We start from the raw sequence: 18,503 nt of genomic DNA, 5'->3' as shown, positions 1-18,503 counted from the left end.
CTCGTCATTTACGTTAGGTATATCTCCTAATACTCTCCCTCCCCCCTCCCCCCACCCCACATCAGGCCCCAGTGTGTGATGTTCCCCTTCCTGTGTCCAAGTGATCTCATTGTTCAGTTACCACCTATGAGTGAGAACATGCAGTGTTTGGTTTTCTGTTCTTGTGATAGTTTGCTGAGAATGATGGTTTCCAGCTGCATCCATTTCCCTACAAAGGATGAGAACTCATTCTTTTTTATGGCTGCATAGTATTCCATGGTGTATATGTGCCACATTTTCTTAATCCAGTCTGTCATTGATGGACATTTGTGTTGGTTCCAAGTCTTTGCTATTGTGAATAGTGCTGCAGTAAACATACGTGTGCATGTGTCTTTATAGCAGCATGATTTTTAATCCTTTGGGGATATACCCAGTAATAGGATGGCTGGGTCAAATGGTATTTCTAGTTCTACATCCTTGAGGAATCGCCACACTGTCTTCCACAGTGGTTGAACTAGTTTACAGTCCCACCAACAGTGTAAAAGTGTTCCTATTTCTCCACATCCTCTCTAGCACCTGTTATTTCCTGACTTTTTAATGATCGCCATTCTAACTGGTGTGAGATGGTATCTTATTGTGGTTTTGATTTGCATTTCTCTGATGGCTAGTGATGATGAGCATTTTTTCACGTGTCTGTTGGCTGCATAAATGTCTTCTTTTAAGAAGTGTCTGTTCTTATCCTTTGCCCACTTTTTGATGGGGTTGTTTGTTTTTTTCTTGTAAATTTGTTTGAGTTCTTTGTAGGTTCTTGATATTAGCCCTTTGTCAGATGAGTAGATTGCCAAAATTTTCTCCCATTCTGTAGGTTGTCTGTTCATTCTGATGGTAGTTTCTTTTGCTGTGCAGAAGCTCTTTAGTTTAATTAGATCCCATTTGTCAATTTTGGCTTTTGTTGCCATTGCTTTTGCTGTTGTAGACATGAAGTCCTTGCCCATGCCTATGTCCTGAATGGTATTGCCTAGGTTTTCTTCTAGGGTTTTTATGGTTTTAGGTCTAACATTTAAGTCTCTAATCCATCTTGAATTAATTTTTGTGTAAGGAGTAAGGAAGGGATCCAGTTTCAGCTTTTTATTTATGGCTAGCCAGTTTTCCCAGCACCATTTATTAAATAGGGAATCCTTTCCCCATTTCTTGTTTCTCTCAGGTTTGTCAAAGATCAGATGGTTGTAGATGTGTGGTATTATTTCTGAGGGCTCTATTCTGTTCCATTGGTCTATAGCTCTGTTTTCGTACCAGTACCATGCTGTTTTGGTTACTGTAGCCTTCAAGTATAGTTTGAAGTTAGGTAGCGTGATGCCTCCAGCTTTGTTCTTTTGACTTAGGATTGTCTTGGCAATGCGGGCTCTTTTTTGGTTCCATATGAAGTTTAAAGTAGTTTTTTCCAATTCTGTGAAGAAAGTCATTGGTAGCTTAATGGGGATGGCATTGAATATATAAATTACCTTGCGCAGTATAGCCATTTTCACGATATTGATTCTTCCTGTTCATGAGCATGGAATGTTCTTCCATTTGTTTGTGTCCTCCTTTATTTCATTGAGCAGTGGTTAGTAGTTCTCCTTGAAGGGGTCCTTCACATCTGTTGTAAGTTGGATTCCTAGGTATTTTATTCTCTTTGAAGCAATTGTGAATGGGAGTTCATTCATGATTTGGCTCTGTTTGTCTGTTATTGGTGTATAAGAATGCTTGTGATTTTTGCACTTTAATTTTGTATCCTGAGACTTTGCTAAAGTTGCTTATCAGTTTGAGGAGATTTTGGGCTGAGACAATGGGGTTTTCTAAGTAGACAATCATGTTATCTGCAAACAGGGACAATTTGACTTCTTCTTTTCCTAATCGAATACCCTTTATTTCTTTCTCTTGCCTGATTGCCATGGCCAGAACTTCCAATACTATGTTGAATAGGAGTGGTGAGAGAAGGCATCCCTGTCTTGTGCCAGTTTTTAAGGGGAATGCTTCCAGTTTTTGCCCATTCAGTATGATACTGGCTGTGGGTTTGTCATGAATAGCTCTTATTATTTTGAGATACGTTCCATCAATACTGAATTTATTGAGAATTTTTAGCATGAAGGGTTGTTGAATTTTGTCAAAGACCTTTCTCCATCTATTGAGATAATCATGTGGTTTTTGTCTTTGGTTCTGTTTATATGCTGGATTACGTTTATTGATTTGCATATGTTGAACCAGCCTTGCATCCCAGGGATGAAGCCCACCTGATCATGGTGGATAAGCTTTTTGATGTGCTGCTGGATTTGGTTAGCCAGTATTTTATTGAGGATTTTTGTGTCAATGTTCATCAGGGATATTGGTCTAAAGTTCTCTTGTTTTGTTGTGTCTCTGCCAGGCTTTGGTATCAGGATGATGTTGGCCTCATAAAATGAGTTAGGGAGGATTCCCTCTTTTTCTATTGATTGGAATGGTTTCAGAAGGAATGGTACCAGCTCCTCTTTGTACCTCTGGTAGAATTCAGCTGTGAATCTGTCTGGTCCTGGACTTTTTTTGGTTGGTAGGCTATTAATTATTGCCTCAATTTCAGAGCCTGCTATTGGTTTCTTCAGGGATTCAACTTCTTCCTGGTTTAGTCTTGGGAGAGTGTATGTGTCCAGGAATTTATCCATTTCTTCTAAGTTTTCTAGTTTATTTGTGTAGAAGTGTTTATAGTATTCTCTGATGGTAGTTTGTATTTCTGTGGGGTCAGTGGTGATATCCCCTTTATCATTTTTTACTGCATCTATTTGATTTTTCTCTCTGCTTTTCTTTGTTAGTCTTGCTAGTGGTCTATCAATTTTGCTGATCTTTTCAAAAAACCAGCTCCTGGATTCATTGATTTTTTCAAGGGTTTTTTTGTGTCTCTCCTTCAGTTCTGCTCTGATCTTAGTTATTTCTTGCCTTCTGCTGGCTTTTGAATGTGTTTGCTCTTGCTTCTCTAGTTCTTTTAATTGTGATGTTAGGGTGTCAATTTTAGATCTTTCCTGCTTTGTCTTGTGAGAATTTAGTGCTTTAAATTTCCCTCTACACACTGCTTTAAATGTGTCCCAGAGATTCTGGTATGTTGTATCTTTGTTCTCATTGGTTTCAAAGAATATCTTTATTTCTGCCTTCATTTCGTTATGTACCCAGTAGTCATTCAAGAGCAAGTTGTTCAGTTTCCATGTAGTTGAGTGGTTTTGATTGAGTTTCTTAGTCCTGAGTTCTAGTTTGATTGCACTGTGGTCTGAGAGACAGTTTGTTATAATTTCTGTTCTTTTACACTTGCTGAGGGGTGCTTTACTTCCAACTATGTGGTCAATTTTGGAATAAGTGCAATGTGGTGCTGAGAAGACTGTATATTCTGTTGATTTGGGGTGGAGAGTTCTGTAGAAGTCTATTAGGTCCGCTTGGTGCAGAGTTGAGTTCAATTCCTGGATATCCTTGTTAACTTTCTGTCTTGTTGATCTGTCCAATGTTGACAGTGGGGTGTTAAATTCTCCCACTATTATTGTGTGGGAGTCTAAGTCTCTTTGTAACCCTCAAAGGCCTTGTTTTATGAATCTGGATGCTCCTGTATTGGGTGCATATATATTTAGGGTAGTTAACTCTTCTTGTTGAATTGATCCCTTTATCATTATGTATTGACATTCTTTGTCTCTTTTGATCTTTGTGGTTTAATGTCTGTTTTATCAGAGACTAGGATTGCAACCCCTGCCGTTTTTTTGTTTTCCATTTGCTTGGTAGATCTTCCTCCATCCCTTTATTTTGAGCCTATGTGTGTCTCTGCACGTGAGATGGGTCTCCTGAATACAGCAAACTGATGGGTCTTGACTCTTTATCCAATTTGCCAGTCTGTGTCTTTTAATTGGAGCATTTAACCCATTTACATTTAAGGTTAGTATTGTTATGTGTGAACTTGATCCTGTCATTATGATGTTAGCTGGTTATTTTGCTCGTTAGTTGATGCAGTTTCTTCCTAGCATCTATGGTCTTTACATTTTGGCATGTTTTTGCAATGGCTAGTACTGGTTGTTCCTTTCTATGTTTAGTACTTCATTCAGGAACTCTTGTAGGGCAGGCCTGGTGGTGACAGAATCTCTCAGCATTTGCTTGTCTGTAAAGGATTTTATTTCTCCTTCACTTATGAAACTTAGTTGGCTGGATATGAAATTCTGGTTTGAAAATTCTTTAAGAATGTTGAATATTGGCCCCCACTCTCTTCTGGCTTGGAGAGTTTCTGCCAAGAGATCTGCTGTTAGTCTGATGGGCTTCCCTTTGTGGGTAATGCGACCTTTCTCTCTGGCTGCCCTTAACATTTTTTCCTTCATTTCAACTTTGGTGAATCTGACAATTATGTGTTTTGGAGTTGCTCTTCTTGAGGAGTATCTTTGTGGTGTCCTCTGTATTTCCTGAATTTGAATGTCGGCTTGCCTTGCTAGGTTGGGGAAGTTCTCCTGGATAATATCCTGCAGAGTGTTTTCCAACTTGGTTCCGTTCTCCCCGTCACTTTCAGGTACACCAATCAGATGTAGATTTGGTCTTTTCACATAATCCCATATTTCTTGGAGGCTTTGTTCATTTCCTTTTACTCTTTCTTCTCTAAACTTCTCTTCTCGCTTCATTTCATTCATTTGATCTTCAATCTCTGATACTCTTTCTTCCAGTTGAATGAGTCGGTTACTGAAGCTTGTGCATTTGTCATGTAGGTCTTGTGTCATGGTTTTCATCTCTATCAGGTCGTTTATGGACTTCTCTGCATTGGTTATTCTAGTTATCCATTCGTCAAATCTTTTTTCAAGGTTTTTAGTTTCTTTGTGCTGGGTTCATATTTCCTCCTTTAGCTCTGAGAAGTTTGATCAACTGAAGCCTTCCTCTCTCAACTTGTCAAAGTCATTCTCCTTCCAGCTTTGTTCTCTTGCTGGCGAGGAGCTGCGTTCCTTTGGAGGGGGAGAGGTGCTCTGATTTTTTGAATTTTGAGCTTTTCTGCATGCTTTATCCCCATCTTTGTGGTTTTATCTACCTTTGGTCTTTGATGATGGTGATGTATGGATGAGGTTTTGGTGTGGATGTCCTTTCTGTTTGTTAGTTTTCCTTCTAACAGTCAGGACCCTCAGCTGCAGTTCTGTTGGAGTTTGCTTGAGGTCCACTCCAGTTAGGCTACTCCCAGTTAGGCTCTCCAGTTAGGCTACTTGGGGGTCAGGGACCCACTTGAGCAGGCAGTCTGTCGGTTCTCAGATCCCAACCTCCACGCTGGGAGAATCACTACTCTCTTCGAAGCTGTCAGAGAGGGACATTTACATCTGCAGAGGTTTCTCCTGCTTTTTGTTTAGCTATGCCCTGTCCCCAGAGGTGGAGTCTACAGAGGCAGGCAGGCCTCCTTGAGCTGCAGTGGGCTCCACCCAGTTCGAGCTTCCTGGCTGCTTTGTTTACCTACTTAAGCCTCAGCAATGGTGGGTGCCCCTCCCCCAGCCTCGCTGCCGCCTTGCAGTTAGATCTCAGACTGCTGTGCTAGCAATGAGAGAGGCTCTGTGGGCTTGGGACCCTCTGAGCCAGGCGTGGGATATAATCTCCTGGTGTGCCGTTTGCTAAGGCCCTTGGTAAAGCACAGTATTGGGTGGGAGTGACCCAATTTTCCAGGTGTTGTGTGTCACAGTTTCCCTTGGCTAGGAAAAGGAATTCCCTTCCCCCTTGCGCTTCCTAGGTGAGGCGATGCCTTGCCCTGCTTTGGCTCTCACTCGTTGGGCTGCACCCTCTGTCCTGCTCCAACTGTCCAACATGCCCCAGTGAGATGAACCTGGTACCTCAGTTGGAAATGCAGAAATCACCCATCTGCTGTGTTGCTCACGCTGGCAGCTAGAGGCTGGAGCTGTTCCTATTTGGCCATTGTGGCACCAACCTCACTTGATATGATTTCTAAATTTAAATACCTTTGAGACAAACGTGAATTGTGAAAGGATTTAAAAATGTCAGTGAAAACTGGAATTAAAAATAAAAATATAAATATCAACTTTATTTCTCAATATATCTCAATGATCCCAACCATTCAGTCCATTGCTAAAGAACTGAGGGTCATGGGAATTTAACCATGTCAATGCAGTCTTCTACTATTAACTAAAGAAAAATGGGTGCCCTTTACAGTTATTTTGAGATTAGGAAAAATAAGGTCAGAAGAAACCAAATCAGGACTGTAATGTTGATGCCTAATAATTTCCCATGAAAGCTCTTGCAAAATTACCGGTGTTTGATGAGAGGAAGGAACAGAAGTGTTGTTGTGGTGCAGAGTGACTCTCTAGTGAAGCTTTACAGGGCACTTTGCTGCAAAAGTATTTGCTAATTTTCTCTAAGAACTCTCCTACTAAGCAGATATTATGGTGCTTTGATCCTACAGAATGTCAACAAGCAAAATGCCTTGAGCATCCCCAAAACCTCTATGGCTTTTGCTTTTGAGAAGTTTGCTTTTGCTTTGACTGGACCACTTCTACCTCTTGGTAGCCATTGCTTTAATTGTGCTTTGCCTTCAGGATCCTATTGATAAAGCCAGTTTCACTCCCTGTTATAATTCTTCAAAATAATGCTTCAGGATCTTGATTCTGCTTGTTCAAAATAGTCACTAATAGCTCTGCTTTTGTCCACAGCTGATCTAGGCACAAGGGTATTCGGGACTCATCAAATGTAAAGTTTCTCAACTTTCACGTTATAGTCAGTATTGTGTAAGCTGAACCAATTGAGATGTCTGTGGTGTTGGCTATAATATCTCTTGTTAATTGTCAGTCCTCCTCAATTAGGGCATAGAAACATTTTTTTTTCTCTCAAAAATTGGAATGGATGCCCCTCCTCTGTGGGCTTCATCTTCAACATTGTCTTATCCCTTCTTAGAATAAGGTATCCGTTTGTAAACGACTGATCCTTCAGGTCATTTTTCCCATAGACTTTTCATAAAGAATAATTTATTTCACCGTTTTTTGTACCCCAGCTTCACCATAATTTTGATGTTTGTTCTTGTTTCAAGTTTGGCAGAATTCAAGTTTGGCAGAATTCATGTGGCTCTTTTCAGACTGATGTTTTAAATCCTATTCAGATATGTTAAAACAGGGCCAGGCATGGTGGCTCATGCCTGTAATCCCTGCACTTTGGGAGGTTGGGCAACATGGCGAAACCCTGCCTCAACAGAAAATACAAAAATTAGCCTCTACAAAAAATACAAAAATTAGCCAGACAAGGTCCCAGCTACTTGGAAGGCTGAGGCAGGAGAATTGCTTCAGCCTGGGAAGCAGAGGTTACTTTGAGCCAAGATTGCTCCACTGCACTGCAACCTCGGTGAGGGGAGTGAAACCCTGTCTCAAAAAAAAAAAAGTTAAAATAAACTAGTATATGTGTGTTTTGATGCATAAGCTAAAAGTTCGTGCATAGTTTTTTCACAATTGTTATTTTGCATGAACTTATTGAAGCCCCCTATTATTTGCCATAATTTTCTCATCTTATTAATTTCTATATACATACAGAATTTCCAATTTGTGTAAACCTTTCTTCCCAGTTACTGAACAATTATTTTAAATTTGAAAAATATGAGCTATTTTAATCTATATTTTTGTTTTCTACTTCTGAATATTTTAGAGAAAATATGGATAATGAGACTTGTAAAATGGAGATGTTTGGAAGTTTCTGTTACCAATGACAAATTAATTTTTAAATAATTTCAGGAAAATTTAGGTGAATGTCTGTACTTTCATGTGAACATTCATAGTAAAACAGATTTTTGAATTTCTACCCTTGATAAACTTTAATGTAAAATATGTGAGTAAATGTGTACTTTTCTATTCCTCATGAACATTCTCAAGTTTATGATGTCTGGATTTTCTCAGGATGAATTACAAGCTGTATATGCTGCTGAAGTGTCTCAAAGATTATGTCCCAAAGAGAGTGCCCTACTGTTTTTCCAATATTAATTTCTAAGTTTTACCAAGTTACAAGTTTTTTTTTTCATAAAATATAAAACATTTTGCCTCCAGCAGAAATACATTTTGGAAGATAACTTTCCTGTGGGTAAGGGGTATAAAGGAAGCTTGGATTTGTTCTGAGAAAGGCAGAGGGTACTTCTGCCCATTGCCATGCACATCCGATTTTAGGGCTGAATGCCTTTCTGAGCTTGGCTCACTCCTCTCAAACTTGCTGGTAAATGAACACAAATTAAAGAGAAATAATTGTACACCATTTGGGATCAAGGAATCCAGATATCTGAACCATTGTTTATTATTTGCCCCTCCCACCCTCTCACCCTTCCAGATCTCTAGTGTCTGTCATTCCACTTCTATGTCCAGGTGTACAATTATTTAACTCACACTTACAAATAAGAACTTCATGTGTTCATTTGTACAGATTCTTTTCCACCTAGCTACCTCTGAGACTGCAAGAACAACCACTCCTCCCCCTCCTCCTTCTCAGCCTACTCAAACAGAAGACCAGGAGCATTTTTTATATATATATATATACACACACATACACACACACACACGTACACACACACACACACACATACACATATACACACACACATACACACACACACACGTACACATATATATACACACACATATATACACACAAATATATATACACACATATGTGTACATATACACACACACACTCATAAAGAATTTGCATTTTAAAGAATGGCAGAACCATGGTTGTTCAAAAATCAACTATATAATTCTATATATGATAAATGTCTACTAGAAAGTTCACGTTGAAAATTGCAAACAGGACTTAGAAAAAACAAAGTTTTAAAAAATTTTATTTTATTTCATTTCAAGTTCCAGGATACATGCGCAGGACGTGCAGGTTTGTTACATAGGTAAGTGTGTGCCATGGTGGTTTGCTGTACCTATCAACCCGTAACCTAGGTATTCAGCCCCACATGCATTAGCTATTCTGATACACTCCCTCCCCACTCACCCCCAGATAGGCTCCAGTGTATGTTGTTCCCCTCCCTGTGTCTATGTTTTCTCATTGTTCATCTGCCACTTATAAGTGAGAACATGTGTATTTGGTTTTCTGTTCCTGCATTAGTTTGCTGAGAATAATGGCTTCCAGCTTCATCCATGTCCCTGCAAAGGACATGATCTCATTCCTTTTTATGACTGCATGGTATTCCATGGTGTATATGTATCACATTTTCTGTATCCAGTCTGTCATTGATGGGCATTTGGGTTGATTCCATGTCTTTGCTATTGTGAATAGTGTGGCAATGAACATATGCATGCAAGTATCTTTATAATACAAGAATTTATATTCCTTTGGGTATATACCCAGTAATGGCATTGCTGGGTCAAATGGTATTTCTGATTCTAGGTCTTTGAAAAATCACCACACTGTCTTCCACAGTGGTTGAATTTACATTCGCTCCAACTGTGTAAAAGTGTTCCTGTTTCCCCACAGTCTCACCAGCATCTGTTGTTTCTTGACTTTTTAATAATCGCCATTCTGACTGGCATGAGATGGCATCTCACTGTAGTTTTGATTTGTATTTCTCTAATGATCAGTAACGTTGGGCTTTTTTTTTTTTCATATGTTTGTTGGCTGCATAAATGTCTTCTTTTGAGAAGTGTCTGTTCATATCTTTTGCCCACTTTTAAAAATATTTTTATTTTCACTTTTTAAGACAGAGTCTTGCTGTGTCACCCAGGGTGGAGTTCAGTGGCACAATCTCGGGTCACTGCAACCTCTGCCTCCCAGATTCAGGCGATTCTTCTGTCTCAGCCTCCTGAGTAGTTGGGATTACAGGCACCTGCCACCACATCCGGCTAATTTATTGTATTTTCAGTAGAGACTGAGTTTCACCAGGTTGGCCAGGCTGATCTTGAACTCCTGGCCTCAAGTTATCTGCCCACCTCACCTTCCCAAACTTCTGGGATTACAGGCATGAGCTACTGTGCCCAGTTTTTGCCCACTTTTATATGGGGTTGGATTTTTATAGTTTTGGGTTTTACATTTAAATCTTTAATCCATTTTCAGTTCATTTTTGTATAGGAAGGGGTCCAGTTTCAGTTTTCTGCATATGTCTAGCCAGTATTTCCAGCACCATTTATTATTAAATAGGGAGTCCTTTCCCCATTGCTTGTTTTCATCCAAAATAAAATTGTTGTAGATGTGCAGTCTTATTTCTGATATCTCTATTCCATTCCATTGGTCTATGTGTCTGTTTTATACCACTACCATGCTGTTTGGGTTACTGTAGCCTTGTAATATGGTTTGAAGTCAGGTAGCATGATGCCTCCAGCTTTGTTGTTTTTGCTTAGGATTGTCCTGGGTATATGGGCTCTTTTTTCATTCCATATGAATTTTGAAGTAGTTTTTTCTAATTTTGTAAAGAATGTCCATGGTAGTTTATGGGAATAACATTGAATCTATGAATTACTTTGGGAAGTATGGCCATTTTCATGATATTGACTCTTCTTACCCATGATCATGGAATGTTTTTCCATTTGTTTGTGTCCTCTCTTATTTCCTTGAGTAGTGGTTTGTAGTTCTCCTTGAAGAGGTCCTTCACTTGCCTTGTTAGCTGTATTCCTAGGTATTTTATACTCTTCGTAGCAATTGTAAATGGGAATTCATTTGTGATTTGGCTCTCTTCTTGTTTATTGTTAGTGTATAAGAATGCTTGAGATTTTTGCACACTGATTTTGTATCTTGAGACTTTGCTGAAGTTGCTTGTAGCTTAAGAATCTTTTGGGCTGAGGTGATGGGATTTTATAGATATAGGATCATGTCATCTGCAAAAAAAGACAGTTCGACTTCCTCTTTTCCTGTTTGAATATGCTTTATTTCTTTCTCTTGCCTAATTGCCTTGGCCAGAACTTCCAACACTATATTGAATAGGAGTGGTGAGAGAAGGCATCTTGCCTTGTGCCAAATTTCAAATGGAATGCTTCCAGCTTTTGCCTATTCAATATGATATTGACAGTGGGTTTGTCATAAATGGCTCTTATTATTTTGAGGCATGTTCCATCAATACCTAGTTTCATAAGAGTTTTTAACATAGAGGAATGTTGAATTTTATCAAAGACCTTTTCTGAGTCAACTGAAATAATCATGGGGTTTTTGTCTTTAGTTCTGTTTATGTGGTGAATTACATTAATTGATTTGCATATGTTGAACCAGTCTTGCACCCAAGGGATGAGGCCGACTTGATCTTGGTGGATAAGCTTTTTGATGTATTGCTGGATTTGGTTTGCCGCTATTATATTGAGAATTTTGCATCCAAGTTTATCAGAAATACTAAGCTAAAGTGTATTAAATACATTGAAAATAATAACAGACTGATTAAAAGACTAAATAATATGAATCCTAAGTGTTTTCACAACTGATTTATAGAGTAAAAGCATTGCCAAACTAAATGAGCTTGGCCAAAAACTGTACAGGGTCTGAGATGTTGTCTCAACTTCCATTACTCGTTGTGAGGTGGACCTGCAGTAACTATATTTGATGCAAAATTTCATGTTGATGGAAGCTGAGATGTCCTGCAGTCTCAGAGGGACAGAATTCTGGTGTATCTCCCTTTGGCCTGTCAGGAATGAAGATCTAGACTCTACAGGTTTTGTCAAAATTTACAGGATGTAGGAAATGGGGCAGGATTTAGGCTGTGAGGCAAAGCCTAGAGGTATAAAGAAACAGCTTCTGACCCAGGGCTCATGAAGTCAGGATAGTTTCAGAGAGGATGGTACAGTGAGCATAGTACAGTCTTTGGAACCATTCCTTCCCCTTATTTGTTCATAGGCCAGATGTGCTCAACCAGGGGGCATCTTGGGTCTGATGAACAGAGTCCTGGAGAGACAAAGGGGCAATCCTGAGGAAGAGGCTCAACAGGGAGGAAGGAGCCACCATCTTCTCTCCTGAGAAAAATCCTTCTCCCTAGGAAGCCATAGGATTTTCCTTGGTCCCAGTGAGAGTTTTCCTGAGTGAAGAGAACAGAGAGAGCAAGGGACTGATGTGTTATCTGTTTCCACCACCTGCAGTGATTCTGAAACCATGGGGACAGAATTATCTTCAGAATCATGAGCAATCCAGATGCCATGGTTTCACACAAGACACTGGAAGTTCTTATCTCTGGGGGGTAGGCTGGTCATTGATATTCTTTAAAGCTCATTCACTGATTACAAAGTGAGCCAAATTTATAATCTACTGCAAGTTTTACTAATCTCACTTTACTTCACACACAATTCACACAGACACATTGTTAATATACACATTTTGATGCTTGGACAGGGTTGAACTCAAGATTCTGTACTTTTCTATAGAGCCCTGTGTTCTGCCCAGGTGTCATTTACTCTCAGGTAAGTAAACTGATCACCATAACTAACAAGAGATTGATCAGTGATGATTAGAAATGAAAAGACCTGTTGGTTATGTTTTACTGGGATGGATTCTATTAACATTTAAATACAGTTTAAAAACAGAGATTTACAATGAAAAGTAACAAGCAAATATAAAAAGTGAAGGGGCTATTCCCCAAACTAGTTTCCACTGAAGTACCACCAGAGAAAAACAACTCTCAGGACAGGGATACTGCTTCAAAGACACAGATTTCACAGCTGGATGGTTGATCTAGAATTTCCGAAAATTCCATCCTTTACTCATGAAATGCAGTTTATTTAAGAACTTTCTAATTTGACTGTAGTTTCATAGTCATACACTTCAGAGTATTGTGTATTATTCCATTTATGATAAGTATAACATATTTGAAAATGAATTACATACTGGTGAGAAAATTTCCCCTTTAAACTTAAACTGACACCATAAAATTAGCAGCATCTGTTTGTCTGTTCCAAGAATTACCTAGGTTCTACCCAGGGCACCTGAGGTCGGTTGAAAACAAATGCAAAAAAAGTTGGGGTAAAAAATAAGAACACCCTTCCAATGTTACAAATGCATCCCAGTTTCAATTATTCACATTCACAAGAATGATTCACATATATCCCACATTAGCAAAATTTCACCTACTCTCGCCTACCAATTGACTAATCAAAACAAACCAAGACAGAATAATAAATTCAAATCCATCCAGTAACCTGAGGGGAAAACCTACACCTCAAAATGTAGTATACAGATATTCACACAGGATGTCATCTACTGTGAAAACACATACACAGAGACAGTCCCTTCACATGATCAGAATAATCACAACTCCACAACAACATATTAGATATGGGATCATCTTGAAATGCAGCCATCACTAACCAGTTGTCCCTTTTGCATAGACAAAAACCTGAGGACCACATTATGTTATGTAGGAATGACTGTACACCTGTGTGTGTGTGTGTGTGTGTGTAGGGATCCGTGGAATCCAATAGACATTCCAGCAATAACCTTTCCATGTTCAGCCTCTTGATTCTATATCTGGGTGAAATGACTTGCCAGTGGGGAACAAGACAAGTCTTTGCAGGAAATGCTCTTGTGGAAGCTAGATAGCCAAATCATAAAGCATCAACTGCTGGAAACATGCATTGAAGTTAGATGAAATACTCAATGCACAAATTAGATTGTGAAAGACCTGCAGGAAATCATGCAATCACCGAGAGGCTGATTGATGACATTCCCCGAATTTGTGATTGCAAGAAAAGAGAAATACTCATGACATTCTATTTCCAGTAGTTGCGGACGTACGAAGGCAATTTAAGAAATCATGAAATCAAGAAACTTGAATAATCGGAAGCCATGCCAACTAAAAACTTCGGTTCCTTTAACAAAGGATGAAAATAAAAACAACATATCACACAGCATGGGAGATGGCATTTTCATATGTATGTGATAATGGATCAACATTTGAGAGAGATGCAATAAAAAGTTCTAAATTTGACAAAAGCAAACAACCAGAATTAAACACTGGAAAAGCCTGGGTGACGGGAGTGAGACGCCCTGTCTCAAGAAGAAAGAAACAGAGAGATTTAAAAGCAGGGAGTGAAACAGAGGTTTGTACACCATTGTTACTACTGGCCCTTGTTTCAGTAGGAAAAGGTGCAAAGAAGACATTTATCTCATGGATTCTTGCATGGATTGTTCAGTATCTGCGATGTTGCCTCCGTTTCCAGTTAGGCATTGTGTGGTGGACTGGCAGTTCCCACATTTGGTGCAAAATTTAAAGCTGATGAATGTAGACATGTTCCCCAAACTAGGAGGGGCAGAATTTGGGTGTGTCTTCAGGCCCTTTGACTTACCAGGAATGAAGATCCTGGCTCCAGGGATTTTGTCAAAATGTCTTAGAGAGTGAGAAACGAGGCAGAATTTAGGCCCCGCGCCAAGGCCTCGAGGTGTAAAGAAACACCCTGGCCTCAGGGCCCATGAAATCAGGATGATTTTAGGGAGGATGGTGGAATGAGAGGACTGTGACCTTTGGCCCCGTTTCTTTCCACCTTCTTTTCGTGAGGCAGGTGTGTTCAATCAGAAGGCTTCCCGTGCCCGATGAAAAAAGTCCTGGGGGAGGAAAGAAGCGCTGCTTAAAGAGTTGCTCCACAGGGAGAAAGGAGCCACCATTTTCAGGAGAATGATCCCCAGAAGCATGAGCAGTCCAGATGCCGTGGCTTCACACAAGACGCTGGAGGGTGTTGTGTCTGAAGCCGGGACCTGGGCATCGGTGTTCTTTCATGCTTATAACTGATTTTGAGGTGAGCCCAATGGATCACCTGTCTGCCAGTCATGCTCATCACACTGTAGTTTGCACACACGTCACACAGAGACACTGTTAATATGCACATTTGTGTGCTTGAGCGGGGTTGCACTCAAGATTCTGTGATTGTATGGAGCCCTGAGTTATGCCCTGGACATCTTTACTCTCGGGTTGGTCAACTTGGATCACTGCACCGAATGAGAAATGGAGCCTGAAATCCAATCAGCGAATACACAAAAGGAAGGGGCCATTTCCCACAATCATTTCCACTGCAACACCACCTCGCATGGACAAGTCTCATTGCAGGTCAGGAACTGTGCTTCAGAGATGCACCTTTCGCAGCTGGACGATTGACCCGGAATCTCCCAAATGCCATTTTTATACACACCAAATGAGATTTATTTCAGTGCTTGCTGATTTTATTTTAGTTGAATACACACACGCTCCTGTGTTTGATTCCCTTTATTATCAGTACGACTTACTTCCAAATGACTCACATACCAGTGGGATGATTTTCCACTTCAATTCATTGGAAATGGACAGCATTCAATAGGCAAGTGTGTCTGTCTGTCTGTCTGCTTCCAGCATTCTGTGGGTTCCACCAAGGGCACAAGTCCTAGGGCGCCTGAGGTCCGTTCAACAAGCAATGTAAAAACGGCGAGGCAGGTTCAAAAGAAGAACACCCTCCCTTCAAATGCGTTCCAGTTTCCACTACTCAAGGTGGCGAGAAGGATCCACAGATGTCCCACGTTTGCACAATTTCAACTTCTGGTGCTCACCAACAACTGACGAATGAAACACACCCCAAGAGAAAATGGTCAACCCAGTCACCTGCAATAACCTCACGTGCAACCCTACAGCGCAATATGTTGTATTCAGAAATTCACACTGAATGTCATCTACCATGAAAACAAACACACAGACAATCCCTCCACAGGTTCAGAAGACTCACGACTCCAAAACTTGATGTTTCCCATGTCTGGGCTCATCCTGAAACGCAGCCATCACTATCCAGTTGTCCCTCGTATAGACAGAAACCTGGGCTCCTCATTATTTTATGTAGGATTGACTGTGTATGCGATGGTGTGTGTGTGTGTGTGCATGCGCGAACCCGCTTGTGGGTGTGTGTGTGTACGTGTATGTGTGTGTGAGTGTGTGCACGTGCACTCCTGCGTGTGGGTGGAGACTTTCTCTGAGATCACTGGCACACAAACAGAGCCCTCTTGCTGTGTTTGTTCTTCCCTTTGGATCTCCTGGTCCTCCCTTGCAGAGAAGTGAGTGTGCCAGTGTTCATGGACTCCTGATGTGTCACATTTGCGTTAGTTTACTTAAAACATTGCTAGGGAATAATTCTGTACTTACAAAACAGTGTGTGTGTTTGTGTGTGTGTGTTTGCTTGCGTGAGCTTGTGGACATGCACAATCATGCCCGTGTGAGTGTTTCTTTGTGTGTGTTTATATGTCTGGGTGTGTGTGTGTTTGAGCTGGGATGTGCTTCCAACTATGTGCTTTTGGCAGATACGATCATCCTTTCAGGCATTGAAGGACAGGAAGTCGGACCTGTACTTTCTGACTTGAGAATCGTCAATGAAGTACAGTTAATAACACAGCGTATTTGTTTCCTTAATATCAAAGAAGAGATCCATGCAGTCAAATAGATATTCCATTGATAACCTTTCCATGTTCAGCCTATTGATTCTATATCTGAGTGAAATGACTTGCCAGTGGGGAACAAGACATGCCTTTGCAGGAAATGCTCTTGTGGAAGCTAGATAGCCAAATCATAAAGCATCAAGTGTTGGAAACATGCACTGAAGTTAGACGAAATACTCAGTGCACAAATTAGACTGTGAAAGACTTTCAGGAAATCATGCAATCACCGACATACCAAATGATGACATTCCCTGAATTTATGATTGCAAGAAAAGAGAAATACTCATGACATTCTATTTCCAGTGATTGCGGACGTATGACGGCAATTTAAGAAATCATGAAATCAGAAAACTTGAGTAATCACAATCTATGCCAACTAAAACCTTTGGTTCATTTAAGAAAGGATGAAAATAAAAACAACATATCACACAGCATGGGAGATGGCATTTTCATATGTATGTGATAATGGATCAACATTTGAGAGAGATGAAATAAAAAGTTCTAAATTTGAGAATAGCATATAACCAGAATTAAACACTGTAAATGCCTGGGTGATGGGAGTGAGTCCCTGTCTCAAGAAGAAACATAGAGATTTAAAAGCAGGGCGTCTAAAAGAGATTTGCATACCATTGTTAATACTGGCAGTTGTTTTAGTAAGAAAGGGAAAAATAAACCATTTGTCTTAGGGATTCTTGCATCTATTTTTCATCATCTGAGATGTTGCTTCCAGTTCCAGTTAAGCATTGTGTGGTGGACTTGCAGTTACCACATTTGGTGGAAAATTTCATGCTGATGAAGGTAGACTTGTTTCCCAAACTAAGAGGGACAGAATTTGGGTGTTTCTTTGGGACTTTTGGCTTACTAGGAATAAAGATCCTGGCTTTAGGGATTTTCTTTTTTTTTTTTTTTTTTTTTTTTTTTTTTTTGGAGACGGAGTCTCGCTCTGTTGCCCAGGCTGGAGTGCAGTGGCTGGATCTCAGCTCACTGCAAGCTCCGCCTCCCGGGTCTACGCCATTCTCCTGCCTCAGCCTCCCGAGTAGCTGGGACTACAGGCGCCCGCCACCTTGCCCGGCTAGTTTTTTGTATTTTTTAGTAGAGACGGGGTTTCACTGTGTTAGCCAGGATGGTCTCGATCTCCTGACCTCGTGATCCGCCCGTCTCGGCCTCCCAAAGTGCTGGGATTACAGGCTTGAGCCACCGCGCCCGGCGGGATTTTCTTAAAATTTTTCAGATAATGAGAAAGAGAATAGAATTTAGGCCAGGCGCCAAGGCCTCGAGGTGTACAGAAGCATCCCCGGTCTCGGGGCCCATGAAATCAGGATGATTTTAGGGAGGATGGTGGAATGAGGGGAGCGTGACCTTTGGCCTCCTTTCTTTCCCTTTTCTTTTCATGGATCAGGTGTGCTCTGTCAGAAGGCTTCCCCTTTCTGTTAGACAGAGTCCTGGAAGAAGAAATGAACACTGCTGAGAAAGATGTTCCACAAGGAGGAAGGAGTCACCGTTTTCAGAAGCATGATCCCCAGAAGCATGAGAAATCCAGATGCCATGGCTTTACACAGGACGCTGGAGTTTCTTTCCTCTGGATCCAGGACCTTGGCATCGGTGTTCTGTAATGCCCATAACTGAATTTGAGGTGAGTCCACTTGATAACCTGTCTGCATGTCATGCTCATTACACTGCATTTCACACACATGTCATACCGAAACCCTCTGAATGAGCATATTTATGTGCTTGAACAGTGTTGCACCCAAGATTCTGTGATTCTACAGAGTCCTGAGTTCTGTCCTGGACATCTCTACTCTTGGGTAGGTCAACTTTGATCACTGTACCTAATGATAAATGTACCATTAAATCTAATCAGCAAATACACTAAAGGAAGGGGCCATTCTCCACAATTGTTTCACTCTGGTAGGTCAACTTTAATAACTGTACCTAAGAAGAAAGTGATCTGTGATGATTCCACATCAAAGAACCTGTTGACTTTTTGCCATTTGAATGAATTATGTTAACATTTAAATAGAGTTTAAAGCCCCAGATTTCCCATGAAATCTAATCAGCAGATACACAAAAGGAAGGGGCCATTCTCCAAAATCATTTCCACTGAAACACCACCACCAATAAACAAGTCTCATTGCAGGAAAGGGATCCTGCTTCCAAGATCCAGTTTGCACAGTTGGAAGATTGAC

The 18,503-nt window shown here is 40.5% G+C and overlaps 2 protein-coding genes across 6 annotated transcripts in view; one reads left to right on the top strand and one right to left on the bottom strand.

Annotated features, from left to right (window-relative positions):
* DEFB108B (defensin beta 108B) overlaps window positions 1–18,503 on the bottom strand; it is an 875,574-nt gene that overhangs the window by 30,235 nt on the left and 826,836 nt on the right. The window lies entirely within an intron of this gene.
* ZNF705D (zinc finger protein 705D) overlaps window positions 1–18,503 on the top strand; it is a 65,708-nt gene that overhangs the window by 35,249 nt on the left and 11,956 nt on the right. For all 5 annotated transcript variants that reach the window (XR_012416891.1, XR_012416890.1, XR_012416892.1 and 2 more), the window contains one exon: window positions 17,717–17,950. The gene's annotated coding sequence lies outside the window, so the exon portion shown is untranslated. The remainder of the gene's footprint in view (window positions 1–17,716; window positions 17,951–18,503) is intronic.

This window comes from Macaca fascicularis, chromosome 8, assembly GCF_037993035.2.
Source record: "Macaca fascicularis isolate 582-1 chromosome 8, T2T-MFA8v1.1".
In the NCBI taxonomy this organism is placed as follows: domain Eukaryota; kingdom Metazoa; phylum Chordata; class Mammalia; order Primates; family Cercopithecidae; genus Macaca; species Macaca fascicularis.
Note: the sequence above shows the minus strand (reverse complement) of the source record. Positions and strands in the feature narration are given on the sequence as shown.